This window comes from Tiliqua scincoides, chromosome 4 (assembly GCF_035046505.1).
Source record: "Tiliqua scincoides isolate rTilSci1 chromosome 4, rTilSci1.hap2, whole genome shotgun sequence".
Lineage (NCBI taxonomy): Eukaryota > Metazoa > Chordata > Lepidosauria > Squamata > Scincidae > Tiliqua > Tiliqua scincoides.
In genome coordinates, this window is record NC_089824.1 from 175,014,414 (window position 1) to 175,034,632 (window position 20,219).

The 20,219-nt window shown below is 46.2% G+C and overlaps 1 protein-coding gene across 3 annotated transcripts in view; it reads left to right on the top strand.

Annotated features, from left to right (window-relative positions):
- The first annotated feature begins 654 nt into the window (after positions 1 to 654).
- Positions 655 to 20,219, top strand: part of ATP2B4 (ATPase plasma membrane Ca2+ transporting 4) — a 187,150-nt gene continuing 167,585 nt past the window's right edge. For all 3 annotated transcript variants that reach the window (XM_066624900.1, XM_066624898.1, XM_066624899.1), the window contains exon 1: positions 655 to 867. The gene's annotated coding sequence lies outside the window, so the exon portion shown is untranslated. The remainder of the gene's footprint in view (positions 868 to 20,219) is intronic.

A 20,219-nucleotide genomic window follows, 5' to 3' on the forward strand; every position in this document is an offset into this window, starting at 1 on the left:
AGCCCACAGCAGCCCCTCGTTAGCGCTCCATTGATCATTAGCCCAAAGTTTTCTTTCTTCCCCTCCCTGCATACAAGCAAGCGGGGGAGATCATGCCGAGAGGGCCAACCCCTCCGAGAAGGCAGGCAGGCGCATCTCTCCTTCTCCCCCTTAAAAAAGCCCAAGTAGGCAGGGGCAGGGCCTGCGGAACGCCAGGCCACCTTAAGAGAGTGCCTCCTCCTCCTCCTCCCGCTTCCTCGAACGGGGGTGAGTCTGGCAGGGCTCGGCAGCGTGTTGCCATGACAAGCATTTTCTTAAGCTCGGAGCAGGAGGCACTCAACTTGCAAAGAGCTCGGCTTTGAACGGCGAGGCGGGGCAGGGCAGGGCAGAGCCCTTGCGAGGGGCCCGCGCGCGCGCCTCTGCGGGTGAAGAAAAAGCCCTCTGGCTGCAGAGCTCTGGCGAGAGAAGCCTTGAGCCGGGCAGGGCGGGAGCGAGACGGGCCTCTCCTCCACCATCCCCGCTGCAACTCCCTGCAAACTTTGGGAAGGCTGCGGCGAGGCACGGGCAGGAGCAGCCAGCCAGACGCTCTCGAGGCTTCCCCCACCCCTCCCGTCCTCCTCCTCCTCCTCCCTCCCTCCCATGGAAATCCAGGGGGTTTTCCCGGCCTGTGGAAGACTGGCTCCCAGTGGAGGCGGAGGGAAGGCGGCAGCAGCAGCAGGAGCCGCCGCGGCAGCAGCCCATGAAGCGCAGCTGTAGCGCGCGAAGCCCACCCTCGCCTTCCCCGCCAGCGAAGCGAGAGCTGCCAACTTGGAGCGGCCGGGCGGGCTGCGTATCCGTCGGCGCTCGAGAGCCTCTTGCTTCTCCTCCTCTCCCGCTGGAGGGGCCAAAGTAAGGCGCCTTCCTCTTTCCTCCCTTTGCACGGGCGATGCCGGATTTGTTTGTGCGCTCTTGCCGGGGCTGGAGGCTGCCCTGCCCGCCCTGAAGGATGGGCAGCGCGGGGAAAACGGAGGCCAGCAGAGTTTCCAGGCTGCTCTCCGGGCTCGCTGGGAGCAAACTTGGAGGGAAAGGGCGCAGGAGGGCTGATGGGGGGGGGCGGCTGGAGGCGTCCTCCCTGCTTATCTGGGAATCCACAGGCCACTGGAGTGGGTGTGGAGGTCTTCTGAAATACTCCCGACCTTATTTACTTGCAAGCAACAGCCCTGCGGAGGGAGCGATCTGGAGTCCCCCCCCCAGCTATAATTAGCTATGGAAAATTCAGGGAGTTCCCTGCGTCGAGTCTTTGTAAGACTGGGGCTGCAATCCCAGCCACACTTTCCTGGGAGTAAGCCCCACTGACTATAATGGGACATTTCTGAGTAGACATGCATAGGCTTGGGCTCTAAGGTTGCAATCCCAGCCACACTTTCCTGGGAGTAAGCCCCACTGACTATAATGGGACTTACTTCTGAGTAGGCATGCATAGAATTGGGCTCTTATTTGTTTAGAGGGGTAGAAAAAATAAAACTATTAAAGTATATACTCAGAATTCTGTGTGTGGTTAGATTGTAGGATGAAAGTTGAATTCCTGTTCGTGTGTTTTGACTAATGTCTGCAGTGGTAATATGGTTGTTTCTGGGTAGTTTGTCTTCATCATAAAATTATTATTATTAGTGAGAGAAGAAATAGGCTGTTGAATGACTTGGTTTCCCAGTGTGGATTTCTGTGATCTTTTACTTCCTGATATGAAGTGGAACTTTGAAGAGAGCCTTCCTCCTTGTTGCACGCCCAAAGACTGGGTGGGAGTGTGCCCTGCCCCCTGGGTTCATGGTGGTGAATCGCCGCTTCAAGTCTATACCCCCCCCCCCCATTACAACACTTCTCCGTTAGCAAAGGTGGTTGGGGGGGGAGAGGAGGAGATTCGGATTCCTGGGCAAGGCGATCGTGCCAGTGTGCGGCGATGGCTTCCTAAAACGGAACGGGGGTGGCAAAGGAAGGGGAAGGAGAAGTATTTCAGGTCCGCAGCTGTGCCCGGTGGGGCGGCGGCAGCAGCAGCACGCGGGCTTAGGCGTGGGCAGCTGGCGCTTCAAGGACAGCGCCGAGCACATGGGAGCCTGCTTTAGCGAGGATCTGGGTGGCGGCGTGTTTTGCGTTATGGGGGGGGGGGGAGAACGTGCCTGAACACGCTGCTGGAGTATTTAGCGGGCTGTGCACAGCCTCCTGGGCTCTAGCACAGTAACCTGATTATTTACCGGTCTGGAGCACAATACTGGGTCTGTGTGTCACCCAGAGGGCCGTTGCATTTGCAGAGGGGAAGCTCGATCCCTCCCTCCCTCCCTCCTCTTGGTCGTCCTCCCCTGCAGGGTCTCCTGCTCCGCGCAAAATGCAGAAGAAGGGGAGTGGGTGGACTGGGAGGAAGCTGGAGAAATGCAAGCCGATCAGTCGTCTATAAGGGGCGCGGCAGGATGGGGAGGGTCGAACCACCCAGCCGCCTCTCCCCCTCCCTATTCACGGTCAGCCCCAGGGGAAAGGAAGAGCTTCGGACAACATGGGCGAAGCGGGGTGGGGGGGGGGGTGCGGAGGTCCGTTCCGCCACTGCAGGGATAGGCGAGGGAAGGAGGGGGCTTCTTGCGGAAGAGGAGGGGGGAGCCTGCATAGGGTTGGACAAGGGCGAATTGATCAGATCCTGGCTGGATCTGGCGGGGCCAGTTCTGCTCCAGAGGGCTGTAGTGGGCATGCCTGGGGGGGTAAGTAGGGACAATGCTTGCATAGCGTGAGCAGGTGTGGGGGAAAAAGTAGGAGGGGGGGCAGGCTTGGAAAACTTGTCCTGCTGCCCTGGGCACCCATCTGACTTCCACGCCCTGCCGTGCCCTCATCCACTGATGGCTCTCTCTCTGCCTCCCTTGTGGCTCCTACAGAGTCCCCCACAGACAGCCACAGGGCAGTGCTGATCTTCCCCCCCACCCCCTCAGCCACACAGATGAGAAGAAGGCACCATGTCTCCACTGAGGATGCATTGGAAAGGGAAAAAAATGTGCAATCCAGGTAGCTTTGAGATTTAAAGAGGAAGCAGTCTGCAATGTTCCCCCCCCCCCAGACTTCCTATGCGTGTTTACTGGAGTAGTAGGGGATGTGTGCAGGAGGACATTGTGAGCAAGGCTCTGTGGGTCTGTTATATGCAGGGGTGTGGGACCTGAAAGAGACAAAATGCTCCTGTGCTGCTTTATCAGGTTTTAGGCTACTTTCCTCCTGGTAAAACCACAGAGAATGATATTTGCTACAGCAGCAGCAATGGCCTTTAAGCTACAATTTTGCAGATGTTTTTCCAGCAAGAGTCACTAGACAGGGCAGGAAAAGTTTCTCTAGGGTTGCAAATCCTCTGCATGCTTACTAGGGAGTTGATCCAGGGAGTTTGAAGGCAGCAGCAGGACTCACTACCTCTGAGTAAACATTCCTGAGATGGCGCTGCACATGCTGTTTTCTGCTCACCATAGAGCTCTTCGCCCTATCTCCCTCCCCCTCCCTGACAGCTGACGCCAAGAACCCCTCCTTAGGGAGAAGGTGCAGAAATCCCTGCAGTCTGACACTGCTGATAATCGGAGCTGCCAAATGGCTGCATATCTGTAGCAGATGGAAGCACCCCCCTGTTCTTCCCCCCTCCCCCATTAGCACCAAGGCAATCCTGCCTGACTTCCTGCCAGTCTCCTGACAGGTGGGAGAAAAAAAAGCACAACCTTATTTGGGGGAACTCCCATCTGTTGGTGAATTTGTGCTGGGGAAGGGACAGTGTGCAAAAAGTTTCTTTCCTGTCTCTTGTTGCTACCCTCCCATGTTTAGGGCGTCTACCTACCTTTGCAGTCAAGTGCATACACTCTCTCTCTCTCTCTGAGATGTGGTCTCCTGGTGCCCATCAGTTGATGGCCTGTGTGACAGTCTACCATGACTTGTGCCTGCCTCTCTGGGGCCCAGAGAAGAGTCCATCTCCATGATGTGTTCAGTCACAAAAGGCATGCACCTTTCCTCCTGCAGAGTGCTACAAGAGGAATTTGTAGTGCTGATGCAGGCTAATCCTTAACCACTGCTTCAAATGGTACTATTCAGCCCTGCCTAATATCACTCCTTCAGTGTGCAGTGAGGAAAGGAGGCTGCAGTGCCTCTGTGTTTGTGTAATATACAGTGCAAAGGAAATGATGAACTATCTTCATACACATGTCTCTTGGTGGGTATCATCCGCCCCCAAAGATCATCCCCAGCACTGCTGCTTGACTGAATGCAGCAAGGGGCCTTACACATGCAGGAATGTATGTGTCACTGAGCTATACTCCCTCCTGGTGTGGAGCTGTAGGTTTTGGCACACTTAAGGTGGGGTAGGTCTTGAATGCTGAAAGCTGTTGCAAACCACAATTTGAGATTTTGAATCTAGGTTAAGCCCTTTCTGCCCCATGTTGCATATATGCAACAGGGATCAAATGTGTACACCTGTGGACTGGGCAGAAATTGGTTAAAATGAAAGGGGATGTGGCTGGTCAGATTGAAGGGGCAGAGTCAGTGCCAGGAGGACAGTCAAGAAATACATGGGGCATTTGGGTAGTCGGCTTGTAGTGTGTGGGTAGCATTTAGGATTTGGAAGGCTCTTGGGATGCTGCTGGTGTTCTACTCTGTCGGGGTCGCCAAACTACAGCCCAGGGGCTATATCTGGTCCGCCACAAGATTTTGTCTGGCCTGTAGCAACTTGTTTTTCTGCCAGAGGATTTGCTATGGTTTGACATTTTTACTTGTTATATATCACTTCTCAACTTAAACATGGCATCGTTTCTTTGTAATTGTCACGTTTCTCTTTTGTTCGGAATCATAGCATGATAATTACAAGAAAGATCCAAATAAAACTTATTCATTCATTTAAATTTCATTCATTTATAAAACTGGTTTTTTTGGCCTGCAAAAATGTGTAAGATATATGATGTGGCCCTCTTACTGAAGAGTTTGGAGACCCTTATACTATGTGATGCTCTATATATGGCATAGTGCAGTGGTTTCCAAACTTCTTTGACGGGCAGCTCTCTTGATCTACTTGGTCATTGGCCATGATTCCTTCTTTGGCTACAATCCTATATGTTGTGTAGGGCAGTGGGTTTTTTGTGAGGACTGCACAGCTCTCCTGACTGGTTTCTGTGCCTCCTCTGGGAGCCACGGCTCACATTTTGGGAATCACCGGCCTAATAGGTATCTTGTCAGAGTTGTATTGCAGCTCTCTTGAGGTTTCTTTTGAGTGGGATTTTGCTGTACTTTAGCAATCTTAGGGCCCAATCCTATCCAGCCAATGGGCATACGCTGTATTCTGCAGTGGGGGGCAATCCTGGAGGCTTCCTCTAGGTATGGGAACATTTGTTCTCTTACCTCAGGTATGTGCTGACTACATCAGTGCTGGAAAGTTGAATAGAACTGGACCTTTACTCCTCTGTATGCACCAACCTACAAGATTAAAATGCGGGGGGGGGAACCCCTCAGTAATCCCCAGGGAGTATTGCACTCTAAAGTCCACAAATCTCTTAATTTGAGAGAATGATCTGTTGTTATTTTAACTGGGCATAGCATTTAAGCATTCATCCTGTGTCCTATTGAGTGTCTGGATTCGATTCTGCAGAGGAACCCTGAATGTAACTGTGATATTTTGTTCACAGCTCAAAACAAACAAACAAGCAAACAAAAAGTTCCATGTTGATTTTTAGACATATAGTAGATAAGAGTTGACACAGTAATAAGACTGAATATTTTAAGTTCCACTTGAGAGATACCAGCAGAGCTGCGGGTAATGGGGTGTTCTCTTAATGGCAAGATACAATTTCTTAACTTTGGAGTTGTGGTGAACTGACATTTAGCAGTTCCTTCTTCCTAGCTTTGCCTATTGCCCTCAGTTTCACACTTGATCTTTGATATTCACCCAGTGGCCTGGATGGAAGTGCAGGCTTCCACTTCTCCTTCCCAGGAGGGTATGTCATCCCTCTCCTGAAGGAATTCCACACTCTATTTAAAGAACTGTGGAAACTGCTCAGATCTCCAAGACATTTTTAAAATACTTGTCCTTGATATATACCTAATTTTAAACCACACAGGAAGCAACCAATATATCCAGAAGTGAGAATTACACCTTCCTGGGAAAGGTCTTCCATTCAACAATCACCTAAACCCAATTAGGCTAGTGTGCCTCTGTTTGTATGCAAGAGGATCTGCCACAAGAGTTGCTGCTGTGATGATTTGGAAAGTCCATGTCTTGAATCTTCAGAACAAAGCAGTGTTTTCTGGCTGGCAGTTTGGCTGGCCCCCTGTTTCAAATGTTATGTATTTCCTTGGCTGAGTTGATCATACAATGGGTATCTGTCACTATGGCATCCCTTTGCTAATTCATCATGAAGAAAGGATCAATGGTTATCTCTCTGGCAACAACCAGTGTTGCGGAAAGTGTCACAGCCACAACTGGTGACTTTTTTTTGTTTTTGCTTTTTTGCACAATCTGTTAGTGATTGCTTTACAAGGAGTTGGCACGGTCCACACCACATCCCATGATCTGCCACTCTTTGTTCTGATTAGCTTCCAAAAATCCTCTCCTCTGATGCTTGTACCTCATTCAAGAGATGTAAAGAGTCACAGGCCCAGTTTGGTGAATTACTATTACCCCAGTGGTTGTCTTGCTGCTCTGCCTCCTTGATGATTGAAGGAGGCATCTTTCTTTTTAGATGATGGTGAATTTGCATATGGATTCAGTGTTAATGTTTTTGAAAGCAGCTGTCAAAGCCAGCCACTTTTTGAGCACCTTTCACATTTCAACTCTCCATCGAGTTTTGGAGCACAAGTTTAAAAACTCTGCTTCAAACTGATTGACAATTTGTTTTGTTTGTATCTTGTCCAAAAAGTTCAGAGTGACATTTTAGTCTCGCAACAACCCTCTGGGGTACTTCAGGATGAAAATTACATAGGGTCCAGGAAATGGTCTGAAGGTGTATGAAGTACCTTCTATTCATTGTTGATAGTAAGAGCCATAAATTCGCTGAAGAGACCTGACTGGTGTACTTTCTTGTATTGTATTTACAAGTCTCTTGTTACCTTGTAAGTTTCATTTGTTGAAGGATTTATCTTTACTGCTGTGATAAACCTGTTGTCATTCAATATCTTAATGTTACTGTAGCAAGTGTGATCTCTACTCTTCTGGATGGGAAGATTTCAGACTTTCCTTGGAGGACTGTGTTCAAATAGCATTTAAGTCACAAATGCACTTCCTTCTTTCAATAATAGCTTGCTATGCATTCATAAGGGATAAAAGAAGCCCTGCTGGCTTCTGCCAAAGGCCCACCTAGGTTAGCATCCTATTTTTCACAGTAGGCCACAAACTGCCTCTTAGCAGGAGATGTGACCATATTGCCAAAGAACCTAGAGGTAGTACTTGACATCATAGCTAGCAGCCATTGATAGACTTGTCCTCTGTGACTTTATTAAATCCTCTTTTAAAATCATCAGGATAGCGGCCATTGCTGGTGGCAATAGATTCTGCATACTAATTATGTGCTATATGATGAATTGCCTCCTTTGGTCTATTCCAGGGGTGCCCAAATCCCGGCCCTGGGGCCACTTGCGGCCCTCGAGGACTCCTAATGCAGCCCTCATAGAGCCCCCAGTCTCCAATGAGCCTCTGGCCCTCTGGAGACTTGCTGGAGCCCACACTGGCCTGAGGCAACTGCTCTCAGCATGAGGGCAACTGTTTGACCTCTTGCATGAGCTGTGGAATGAGAGCTCCCTCCACTGTTTGCTGTTTCACCTCTGTGATGCAGTAGCAGCAGCAAAGGAAAGGCCAGCCTTGCTTTGTGCAAAGCCTTTTATAGGCCATGAGCTGTTGCAAGACCTTCATTCATTCATATAAGTTCATCTTTAATATATTCATTTATGTAAACTTATGTAAATTTACTCAAATTTTAAATGTAAATTAATTATTTTCTTCCCCGGCCCCCGACACAGTGTCAGAGAGATGATGTGGCCCTCTTGCCAAAAACTTTGGACACCCCTGGTCTGTTCCATATCTTCCTTCAGAGGCAACCCAATCCTAAACTGGACTGGGCTGCCAGACATAGATCTTCATGAAAATAGAGTTCTAAAGTGGCTGTTAAGGTCTTAGAGCACTGCCTAGAGAGAGTTGGGACCTGTATGAGGGACCTAGCCATGGTGATCCATGCCATAGTGACATCAAAATTAGACTGTTGTAATGTACTCTGCTTGGGGCTGTCCTTGAAGATGGTTTGGAAACTGCAGTTACAGTAGAACCTCCAAAGTTGACCATCTCTCTATATTTACCACCTCCTTAAGTTGACCTAATTTTCACAGTATGGACGACACTGCATATACACTCTGGGAGACCAACCTCTCTATATTGACCACCTTCGTAAGTTATATCTTGACCACTTCGGCCATTGCACAGAATATTAATTTACCCTCCGTAAGTTGCCCAGTGAACGCTAACAAGGAAGCAAGACCACAGTTAGCAACATCAAAAAATGTAAAGATGAGTAGTTTGAGAGATACAGTAAGGAAAACAGAGGCCTACAGCAGAAAAGAAAGAAAACTTCGCTTGATGAAGTAAATGAAGCTACCTTATGCTGGCTGAAACAAATGAGGGCAGTGAACGCCAGAATCTCAGGACCAACAATCCAAGAAATTGCTAAGAAGTTTGCACAGGAATTCAGGGTACAAGATTTCCAAGCATCAAGTGGTTGGCTTGAAAAATTTAAACTGCAACACAAGATCTCCCAGAAAGTCTTGTGTGGTGAGTCAAATGAAGTTCTGGCAGAAGTTGTTGAAGACTTTGCAAGAGGCTTCAGAGATGATGACATTTTTAATGCTGATGAGTGTGGACTCTTTTTCAAAGCAATGCCTGATAGAAGCCTCATCGTGAAAGGTGACAAATGTAAGAGCGGAACCTGCAATGAACCTGATCCGGAAACAATATTCCAAGCAATATTTTCCGAAGTACAGCCCAGCAGAGAAGTGAAGGACACACCTGGGGAAGAAGAAAGTGAGGACGACATGGACGCAGAGATTCCAAAGGAAGGGGATGTTGGGCATCTGATAAAACAGTTGAAGTCATATGCCGTGAATAAATATCCAGGCAAGTTGAACGGGATAGCCAGCATTGATAGTGCATTCTCTTCTTAGCTTTACACAAAAAAGAAGAAGCAAACCAGGATTGACTCTTTAAAAAAATAATAATTCACATACAGTATATGTACTGTATATAATTATAGTACTGTATATAGTATAGTATATAGTACTGTACTGTAGCGTATGTAATTCTGAATGCATTTTTTCTATATCTTCACTGTATATATTTAGGTATGATATCTATAATAAGGACTCTGAAAATATTATAAGTACAGTATTACATAATTTTCCGTATGTTGACCACCTCCCTATGTTGACCAATTGCTCCAGTCCCTTGGGTGGTCAACTTAAAGAGGTTCTACTGTAGTGCAGAATGCGGCAGCCCATGTGCTTGCTCAAGATTGGTGGTTCAACTCTGTTGGGCTGCTGCTCCAGTGACTGCACTGGCTGCCCATTTGTTTCTGGGCCCAATTTAAGGTGTTGGCTTTTACCTATAAAGCTTGGGGCTAGGGTATTTGAGAGACCATTGTATTCTACACGATCTGGCTCTTCCTTTATGGTCGTTGGAGAGGGCACTTTTATGAGTGCTTCTGCCCATGGAGGTGGGAGGGACAGCAGCAAGGAATATGGCCTCAGTGGTGGCACCACTGTGTTTTGCTCCGACCTTGTTTTGGATTTTCTTAGTTGTCCTGCTGAAGCATGCCTTTGGAACTGCAACAGAAGGCATCTGTCTCCGGACCAGATCAGACAGAAAGCTCTTCATCCTCTCCAGACTGAGAGCAAAGTCCAAAGTCCAGCTGAAATGTCCACGTGACTTCCTGTCACTGCCCACTCTGCCAAAGTTTTAGCAAGGCCTGCCAAGCCTTTGGACTGACAATCAGCCTGAAGAAAACACAGGTCATGATTCAGGATGTGAACTCACCCTCCCTGCATTACAATCTCTGCGCATGAACTGGAGGTTGTCCATGACTTCATGTACCTTGGCTCAATAATCTCTGACACTCTCTTGATACTGAGCTAAACAAACGCATCGGTAAAGCAGCTACCATGTTTTCCAGACTCACTATGGTCCAACAAGAAGCTGACGGAACATACCAAGATCCAAGTCTACAGAGCTTGCGTCTTGAATATACTTCTGTGCTGCAGCGTGTCATGGACTCTTTGCTCACAACAGGAGAGGAAACTGAACGCTTTCCACATGCGCTGCCTCCGACGCATCCTTGGTATCACCTGGCAGGACAAAGTTCCAAACAACACAGTCCTGGAACGAGCTGGAATCCCCAGCTTGTATGCACTGCTGAAACGGAGACTCCTGCGTTGGCTCGGTTGTGCCGTGAGAATGGACGATGGCCGGATCCCAAAGGATCTCCTCTATGGAGAACTCGTGCAGGGAAAGCACCCTACAGGTAGACCACAGCTGCACTATAAGGACATCTGCAGGAGGGATCTGAAGGCCTTAGGAATGGACCTCAACAGATGGGAAACCTTGGCCTCTGAGTGTCCCGCTTGGAGGCAGGCTGTGCAGCATGGCCTCTCCCAGTTTGAAGAGGCACTTGCCCAACAGACTGAGGCAAAGAGGCAAAGAAGGAAGGCCCACAGCCAGGGAGACACACCAGGGAGAGACTACATTTGCTCCTAGTGTGGAAGGGATTGTCACGCTGTTCCAGAACCACTTTTCAGAGCGCGATACCATAGTCTCCCGCGACTGCAGGATGCCGATGATGATGGTGCACCAGCTCCATGGAATTCTCTCCCTCTTAGTTTATGAACTGCTCTATCCTGGGAGGCTTTCTGGCATTTACTTTAGCCTTTTAAGTTTTTTATATGGACATTTGGGTTTTTTATGCTGATTAGATTTATGAGAAATTTTTAATTGTCTTCTGCTGGTTTTATCTGCTTTTTATCGCTCTTGGCTTTTAATGAGATTTTTAACTTTCTCATTGGGCGGTTTTAGGAGCTTTTAATATTTTTATATACTGGTTGAGGCTCATTATTTTCGAGGGTTACCTGGATGGCAAAAAATGCACTATAGCACATCAATTTAAAAAACAGCCTTGCTGACCTTTGTGATGTAAGAAAGAGTCATTAAGACGACAATCCAACAATCAGTCTCTCTCAAGCTGCTTAGGATGGCTTCACTCTCTTTGCCTCCCTTCACCAATGCAAAGTATCTTTCTTTCAGTGCTCAGGGGGAAGGGAGGGCTCTTGGACTTAAGCTGCCTGAAGAGAGAATGATTGATGGATTGTCAGCCTGCTGCCCTCCCTCTCTTGCATTCTTAAACACTGTTTTCCTTTAATTTCAGGGGCACTTCTCATTGCATTGACAGAGAAAAATCTATGGATGATTAGGTTATATCTGCAATCACTTGCATGACTGTTTCCCTACAACAATAAAAAGCAGTTTTTTAAAATTGTGATTTTAAAGGGATGCATTTTTCTCCTCCAGGGATCACAACATCCCTTCTCATTTGCAGTGGCCATTGGTGTTGAGCCAAATCTAACAAGGCTAGACCTGTATATTTTTTTAAGAATTACAATGCAAATTTTTAAAAATCATATTTGAAAGATACTTTTAATGCCTTGAGGGAGACAAAGCAGGGTATAAATTTGTAAATAAACTCAGTTGCAAAATGACTGCTGATGAAGTGCAGAGTGCTCCATCAGTGGCCATTTTGGGAATGCTTCCACAAGAAGTGGCAGCGCTCCCTGGGATGTCTCTGGACATCACAGAGCAGGTGGGATGGGGAGGGGAGCAGAACAGGGGTTGGGAGGCTGCAAGAGGGGGTTGATGGTGTGCACCAGATCCTAGCCTCCCTTTTGGCAGCCTCTACACCCCCTTTCTCTCTGGACTTGCAGGTCCAGAGAGACCCATTGCAGAGTGGGAGACTTACAGAGAGGTAAGGGGATTTTATTTCCATTTCCCCTCCAAAGGCTTCTGATCTGACTCCCCTCCCAAGTGGATACAGCATGCAACTGTGCCATCCTGCAGGGGGTTAGGCTGGGAGGGAGAAATAAGATTGGGCTCTTTGTTTCATTGAGCGACCCCAGCTCTAGTATTTTGTGTTTAAGAGAAAAACTTACCTCTTTCCACATCATAATGAATTCTATAAGTCTTTTTCATGTCCCTCCTTCAGTGCCTTTTTCAGCCTAAAAATTCTCCAGTGCTGTAGCCTTTCCTCATAACAAAGGTGCTTCAGCCCCTGATCATTTTGGTTGCTCTCTCTTACATCTTTTCCAGGTCTGCAATAGCCTTCTTAAGGAATGGTAACCAGAACAGTTCCCAGTATTTCACTTGCACCATAGACAGCTGGAAAGTGCCTTACACCTCCGGAATGCTCTTTCCAGTGGTGCAAGCCTCCAGTGGATTGAACCATAAATGTTCTGAAACTCATTCTGGATTATCCAGGATATTTACACCCTTTTGGGATGCTTTGAACTGAATCTGGATGCTGCACAGCTCCTGCCAGCATTCTCCCCTCCGTGATGCTTTTAAATGCAGGAGTATTTAAGATCAGCATGGAGAAACCTGGCTTAGCTTCTTTAGACAGCAAGTCTACGTGTTGAGAATTTCCTTGTCCCTTGTAACATTTTCACAGACCTCATGGGATGTTTCCCTTTGGCTTGTTATTGCTAGCAACGTTTAAAAGGTCAGATCCTCAGAACCTGTTCAGTTCTTTCCCCCTCTTGATCTTCTGTCAGTGGTTGACAGCTTCCATCCTGGGTGTGCATAAGTATGGAGGCACCATAGCATGTTTTTAGGCTTCTTGTCTATTGTTGTGATATGTTTCTCTTTTCTCAAACCCCTTGTCACAGTAATTTATAATTTCCCGATTTCTCATTCTGTGGCTGTCTCCCACAAGGTAGGAAATGGCTATTATCGTCTTGTTTAAAAAATTACAAACAAAAAGAATTTCAGTGGTATAGGAAGGTCTTAGTGGCCTTCATCAGTAAGCCGCCTGGTTGAACTTGAGACTCATTCTATTGCAGCTGAATTGTCTCTTGCAGCCTTTGCGATTATGAAGTTGCATATCAAAATTGGGGTGGAATTTGGATTTATGTCTTAGCTTTTGGAATATTAAGCTCTTTCCTCTGAAGCTCCTGCCTCTTTTCAATTCCAGTCCTTCTGCTTTCAGAAATATCCAGGATGCGGCCCATCAGTGTACTGCCACAGGCTGTTGTTCCCTGTGACAATGAATAGAGGTTGGATAGAGGAGGTCTATCAATGGAGTTGATAGACGGGGCTTGGATCAATTGTTCCTTCCTTCCTGCTGCTTGTCCTCATTTGCACTGAAGGGCTGGAACCATTGACATGATGGGGGGGTCAAACTCTGAGCCAGTTTTTCTGTTTTCAGAAATATTCAATGAATGGAACAAAACTACTTTTGCTTGTACTTCCTAAATCCCTTTTGTCTTTATTGATCTTGTGCGTTGTGGCATTGTCAGAGTTTGAAAGCTTGTTATATTTGAGTCAGACTTCTACAAACTGCAGCACATTAGATAGGTCTTGGCATACCATCCCAGCAAACTGGATTTCTAGAGCAGAAGCACCCAACATTCACAAACCAATTGAAATGTTGGCTGCACTAGGAACCCCACATTACTTTATCATGTTATTCCCGGGCTTTGATTTCAGTGGGTCAGGAGTTGGACTTGGAAGATCCAGTTTCAAATTCCTGCTCAGCCATGAAGCTTCCTGGGTGACCATGGGCCAGTCACTATCTCTCAGCCTAAACCTACTCACAGTGTTGCTGTGAGGGAGGAAGGAGCTATGTATACCATGCTGGGCTCCTTGGAAGAAAGGTGGTACAAAAATGTGTATAAAAACATTTAGCTGTAGTCAGGATAATAATTCAGAGGGGGGGATAAATATGTGTATCCATCTTGTAGGGTTGTGCTGGATCTGGATCTTAATGCTGGTAGGAAAAGTCCCATTTTTTTAAAACATCCCAGCTTTTTTCCTCTCTATACTAGTGCTGGAATCTCTACTGTCCTTTTTTTTTTTCTGGAGCAAAAAAGACCAAACTGCTCATTTATGGAACAGTGTAATTCTTTAGTTTTGTAAAAAGCTTTGTTGCCAAGGTTAGCAGATAAGAAGAGGGTGAGATTTAGAAGGAGGGAGGTTTCAACCACCCTTAAGTTGCAGAGAGGAAGGGATAATATATACTCAGTACCTCTTCTGAATGCCTTAATTGCTACATAGAGAAGACTCAAAAAGAGCCACCCATATAAGCTGGAGATGGATGAAGAGAGACTGGTACCTGCTTGGCTTTTGAGGTCATTTCAAGTACAAAATCAGCCATGACATTTAGAGCTCTCTTTGCTAGGATCTCGGATGGGGGGGGGGAAAACCCCATTAACGTGCCTTATTTATTTTACCCTTCCCATCATTCCTCCAGGTCCAAAACAAGGCCCAAAGATTGTGGAACAAATTTCAAAATGCAAGTCTTAGTTCTGCAGGAATTATAGTCAAAATATTAAAGAGGGAGACCTTTAGAAAATACAGTGTGTGTTAATGTAGACTTGCTTGACAGAAAGGAATTTGTCCACGGCCACCTCCTTGGCAGGGAGGAGGGAGGGTGAAAAAGTGAGACTTTCTAAATAAGGCCCATGTTGACTTTAAGCCATTTCTGCCCAATACTTCATATATGCAACAGGGACCAAATGTGTACACCTGTGGGCTGGGCAGAAATGGGTCACACCTGTTCTCAAGTTTCAAAGTACTATACTTGTGCCTTAGTGTAAAATGCTTCGTATATCAGTCTACAATGTACATACATCAGCATTGCAGGGATGTTGTAACACTGTGATGTGTGACCATTGGCTGAGCCAATGATTCCACTTTCCAGGCAGATACGATACTTGATGCTTAACTTATGGGAAGCAGGAGGGGACCTGGACCCTTACCTTTTTTATACCTCCTCTAGCTACTGTTCTTAAAAGGCTATGGGGGGCATGATTTAACTGAAACTAAGGGGAGATCAGAGATGAGGTTTGTGGATTTCAATAAGGGACCCCTTCCTCTCTCCCCATAATTTGAGCAATGGGTACACTATCCAAAACAAATGGAGAGCTGCAATCCTTTGAACATTTACAAAAGTCAGTCCCAATCAGTGGCGTCACTAGGGTTCGCGTCACCCGGTGCAAGAGGCCAATGCGTCACCCCCATGCAGTGGGCGGGGCAACATTCCAGGTGGTGGGCATGGTGATCTACCATCGCCCTGCCCCCACTGGTTTTCTGTCTGTACCTTTTGATAGAATAAAGATATTTCAGCGCAGTTTGTTTCATTGCATTTTGCATGAAATTACACAGTGATATTTATAACATGATGGTATTATTTTTACAAAACTGTGATTTTGGTCATTAGTAGTGTCACCTCCCCCCCCCCCCCGGTGTCAACTTACTAACACCTTATTGGAGCAGTTTTCAAACTTTTAGCACGGCGACATCCTTCTCGTGTTTTTTGGGCACTACGTTCATTGGATCAGGACCGTTCTGGTGTTGTTGGATTCCTCTTAGCCTGCCCTTTCCCATGGACTAAAGCAAGTTTGCCTACTCAAGACTAACTGCACGATACGGCTAGGTTTCACTTTCCATAGGGCTCCATGCATTTTTGTTTTCCGGTTCTTTGGCCATAACTTTTGATAGAAAGGAGATATTTCACTCTGGTCTTTTGCATTGCATTCTGCTGGAAATTCTGCTTCCAGCGGTATATAACATGATGGGATTGCTCCTAACTACGGCGATTTTAGCACTTCACCCCCCCCCCCAGTGCACATCACCCAGTGCAGCCCACACCCCCCTAGCAATGCCACTAGTCCAAGTAAACTGAATGGGACTTACTTCTGAGTAGACATAGGATTGTGCTCTAACTTAAGTACTTGCAGCACAATCCTATGCATGTCTAGTTAGAAGTAAGTCCCATTTATTTCAGTGGGGCTTTCTCCCAGGTCTGTGTATAGGAGTGCAGCCTTATTTGTGTGGCTGTACTGAAAGACAAAAAGGAATCAAGCCACTTTTGCTTCCAATCCAATAGGTGTGATAGCTGGGGCGATACCCAGAGTCATCTACTATAACTTCAGTGGTGTTCTATATTCAGAGTTGGGCAAATCAGCACTGTTCCTAATACACTGTAGTACCATTCTAAAGCAACACATTTTTATTTAGTATGTGAGGTTGTATTGTCATAGGCTGCTTGGTGGTGGCCCTATTCCTTTTAGATGGTCAGTTCATGATCCACCCACTCCCTTCATCACCCATCCACAGTTCTCATTTACTGTTATCTGTGTACTATGTAGCAGCTCTGGCTGTACTACTCTACGCTTGCAGTAGTGCTAAGTACGCATTCTGTTTTTAACTCTTCAGAGTTAAGAGCTTGAGTAGGGCACCAAGATGCAAGGGGGGGGGCACCAGGATGCAGATCACTTGTTGTTTTGTGTGCTCCCTGAGGCATATGGTAGGCCACTGGAAGCTGGACTAGATATAGATATATATAGGAAGCTGGACTAGATAAGCCTTTGGCATGATCCAGTGGGGCTCTTCTTGCGTTCTTATAGGAGTGGGTGGGCAGAGGCTGAGCAGTTTAAACTGGGGGAAAGGGTGTAGGCAGGAAGGTAGAACACCTTTTTCTCCCCTGTTCATGAGTTCTGATCAGCTTTACAACCTCCTGCGACTGCATTAAAATAAAACTCTCTGAAGAGCCAGTGATGAATCTCCTGCATAACATGTAGTTTGGCTTGTAGTCTGTGGGCCTTGTGATGTAAGGTTTTTCCTTCCAGCACTTCTCAGCAAAGTGTGCCAGCTGATGACACTGCCTGCTGAGATGTTCCAATGTCCATCCATCACTTTGTCTGATTGGTTATGATGAAGCTTTAAATGGATGATGTGTCCTTGGAGAGCCATAGTAATAGCTTATCACTCTTTGCTTCTATTCTTCTGGCAGTGTAACTGAAATGCAGCTGTTGTGCACATGCTCCTTGCCATGAGTGACCTAGCATGACCCAGCAGCGTGGGAGATGTAGTATTAACCTAGTTTTGGCAGATAGGAAAATATACTCCTTTTCATGCACCCACCCAGGTTCATGGCACATAATGTAGGCTTGGTTCGGTCTGGGCTTTGTTGAAAACATGCAGGAGGGGTCTGATCCTGCCTTGAGGGTCTCTCCAGGGGCAGAAAGTTGGTGTTAAAATCTATCAATAAATAAAAGTTCAGTCCACAGCTAAAAATATTTCAAATACCCTGGTTGAAGAAGACCCATATCTGAGATTCTAGCAAGAATAGGTCTAGATCAGTGTTACCTAATTGTGGGTTGTGACCTGACTTATGGTGAGTCACAGCCCTCCAGGAAGCCTGAAGGCATTATGGCATATGATGAGGAAGCTGCTTCTGGGTTGTGCTAGCATATGGCCACTTCATTGGCTGCATCACACTGCATCACATGTTGGATTTCAGGGCAGCTTCCTGGTAACGGTGGACCCACAGCCAACTGAAAATCAGGTTGCAACCCACTGGTGGGTCATGACACACAAACTGGGAATGCATCATGTTACGTGGTGCAACACAGCCAGCGATGCAGGCCACATGCTGGCACAACGTGGAAGTAACTTCTGCGTAACACACCTTACAAACTGCCAGCTTCCTGGACTTGTCGGGCCCGAGACCCACTGCAGACAATGAAGTGGGTTTTGAAGTTAAGAAGTTTGGAAACCCTGGTCTAGATGAATCTATGACCTGATTCACTAAGAGTCAGGTTTGTAAAGCAGGAGAACAGAACTTGGAGTAAGAAAATGCAGACTGATGTTGTGTTAGCTTGGGAAATCATAGGAGGAGTACTGGGAAAAGTATTGCATCAGTGGTGTAGGTATGTGTTGCAGCAGCTTTGAAGTGTTGCCACCTGCTCTGGGCCATTTCCAGTGTACCATTTTTCTTCTATGGATTTTCCTCACAGGATTATGTACCTGTGACAATGTAACACTGGACTGCAAAATGATTTTTTTTTTATTCCAGCAGAAATCTTTCTTTTTTTCCATGGGTGGTGGTCTTTGGAAGAGAAACACTATGCCTGAACTGGTCTTTTTCATCCAAGTCTTTTCAGCAATTGATCATGGATTGCCCCACATGACTATTCAGCTTGCAGAGCATTAACTTTCAGAGAAATGGAGACCTGTTCAACTTGATGAAAGCTTTCGGTATCTGTGCTGTCATCAGAGCAGAGGGGATTGTGTCTGGGAACCATGATGGGAATGATCAGATGGCAGTCTTGAGATGAAATGACAAGCTGTTGGAGCAGCAGCTCTGTGGAACTGAGCACATCAAAAGATGGTCTTTGAGGCATAGGAGGAAGTAACATACTAACTCAACCACCTGAGCTATGGAGTTAAGTATTATTCCAACAGTGGGTAAGAATGGTTACAGCAGAGGACATATGTGGGATAATCAGCATCCTTAACTGTCTTTAAAACTTACTGATAAAGTCTTGTTCAAACCTTGGATGCAGGAGATATTTTCCCTCTATCTTCCCCAACTTGCAATTATCATAAGACTGGAAGCTGCTCAACCTATCATTCCTATAGCAAGCTTGACTAGACCCCCTTTTTGGCTGCCTTCTTGAACATTCACAGGTGATGTACTGATCAGGTAGAGATCAGGTCATGGGAGCTGATTTATTTGGCATACCTGGCCATGGTTTTCCAAAACTGAGCTAATAAAACTTCTGACTTTGATGGTGTTTTAATTAGCTGTGTTTGGCCTTAATGTCAGAGGATAACAAAGTTTCCATAGGTATACAAGCTGCCTGTGTTTTTCTTTCTTTCTCCTGTTCCTACAGTGAACAAGCACTTGGCTAGAACAAAAAAGGAGATTTTTGAGTAAGAGTGAGTGAGTGGCCAACTCTGTCTGACCTCTCATTCTGTTTAGTGCGAAGAAAAGAAGATTCTGTGTGATGGCAGATTAAATATTAATAATATTGATGCCGCCTGAGGTTGTTATGGTCCTTCACTGGCACAAACTACATCTAGTAGCGTTGGGCATCTGTATTGTGGTCCCCAGTTGTCAAGCAGGTACACAGAGGCAGGCAAGTTGATGCTGCTTGCTCCAAGCTAACTGGCAGATCAGTGGGTAAGCTGGAAGTAGACCTCTGGCTCCCTGACCTTGATGCAAAGTAGGATCCCCAAGAACTGCCTGATGTGAATACTTTGGGCCCCCAAATTCTAACTGGTGATTGTGATATTTCAGCTGCATTGACCAGAGTTTGTTTTATCTGGACTATCTCTTCCATACTGAGAAAGGATGGTTGTGTGGAGTAGTTGTGATCCATTGATTTAAAAGATTTATGTCCTGCAATTCCCATGCCGAAACAAATGCCCAATAAGCACAAAATGCTGCTGGTATTTGGTGGACGTTAATCTGTTTTGGAATAAACTATGTACTTATCAATTTCCTGTTAAACATAACTATTCATTCAGATTAGCTACTAAGGGCAGGTATTTGCAGTGAGTAGAATTTGCCATCAGGTGACCAGGTCGAGAAGTTTTTTTGTCACCTAGAAAACGGATATGCCTAGCACAACAATAGACCCCTAAAAGAAGAAACAAAAACCCTTTTTATTAAAAATAACCTTTTATTTATTATTTATAATGTACCTCAGATTGGCATGTGTTGAAAGGTATGCTAGTAAAAATGTTTGTGGGCTAGTAATTTTTGTGGCTTAGTTGCTAGTGTGTTCTAGGGAATGGGAAAGTGATGTCTAGTGCCCTGAGCACAAGGATGATTAATGTTACAGATACATCAGAGATGGGACAGCAATGGTACTATTATGACCAAACTCGCATGTGATGTGGGAAAATGAGTCCCTGGATATTTTTTTAATTATTTAAAAGCATGGCCCTTGAGTTAGATTGGATCAGTAGTTCTGGAAGAGGTTTTGGAAAAGAAAATCTCTTTTCTCTCTGCCATTTAGCTAATCCAGATCCCCCAACTGTGTGTACTTCTCTCCCCCCCCCTCCATGGGACTATCATTAGCTAGGGGCAGCAATGTCAGTAGGGAAAGCAGCATGGTTTTGTAGGATGCTTAATGTTTTGCACCAATGGATTGTGATTTTAATTGGCAAGTTGCAAAGGGAG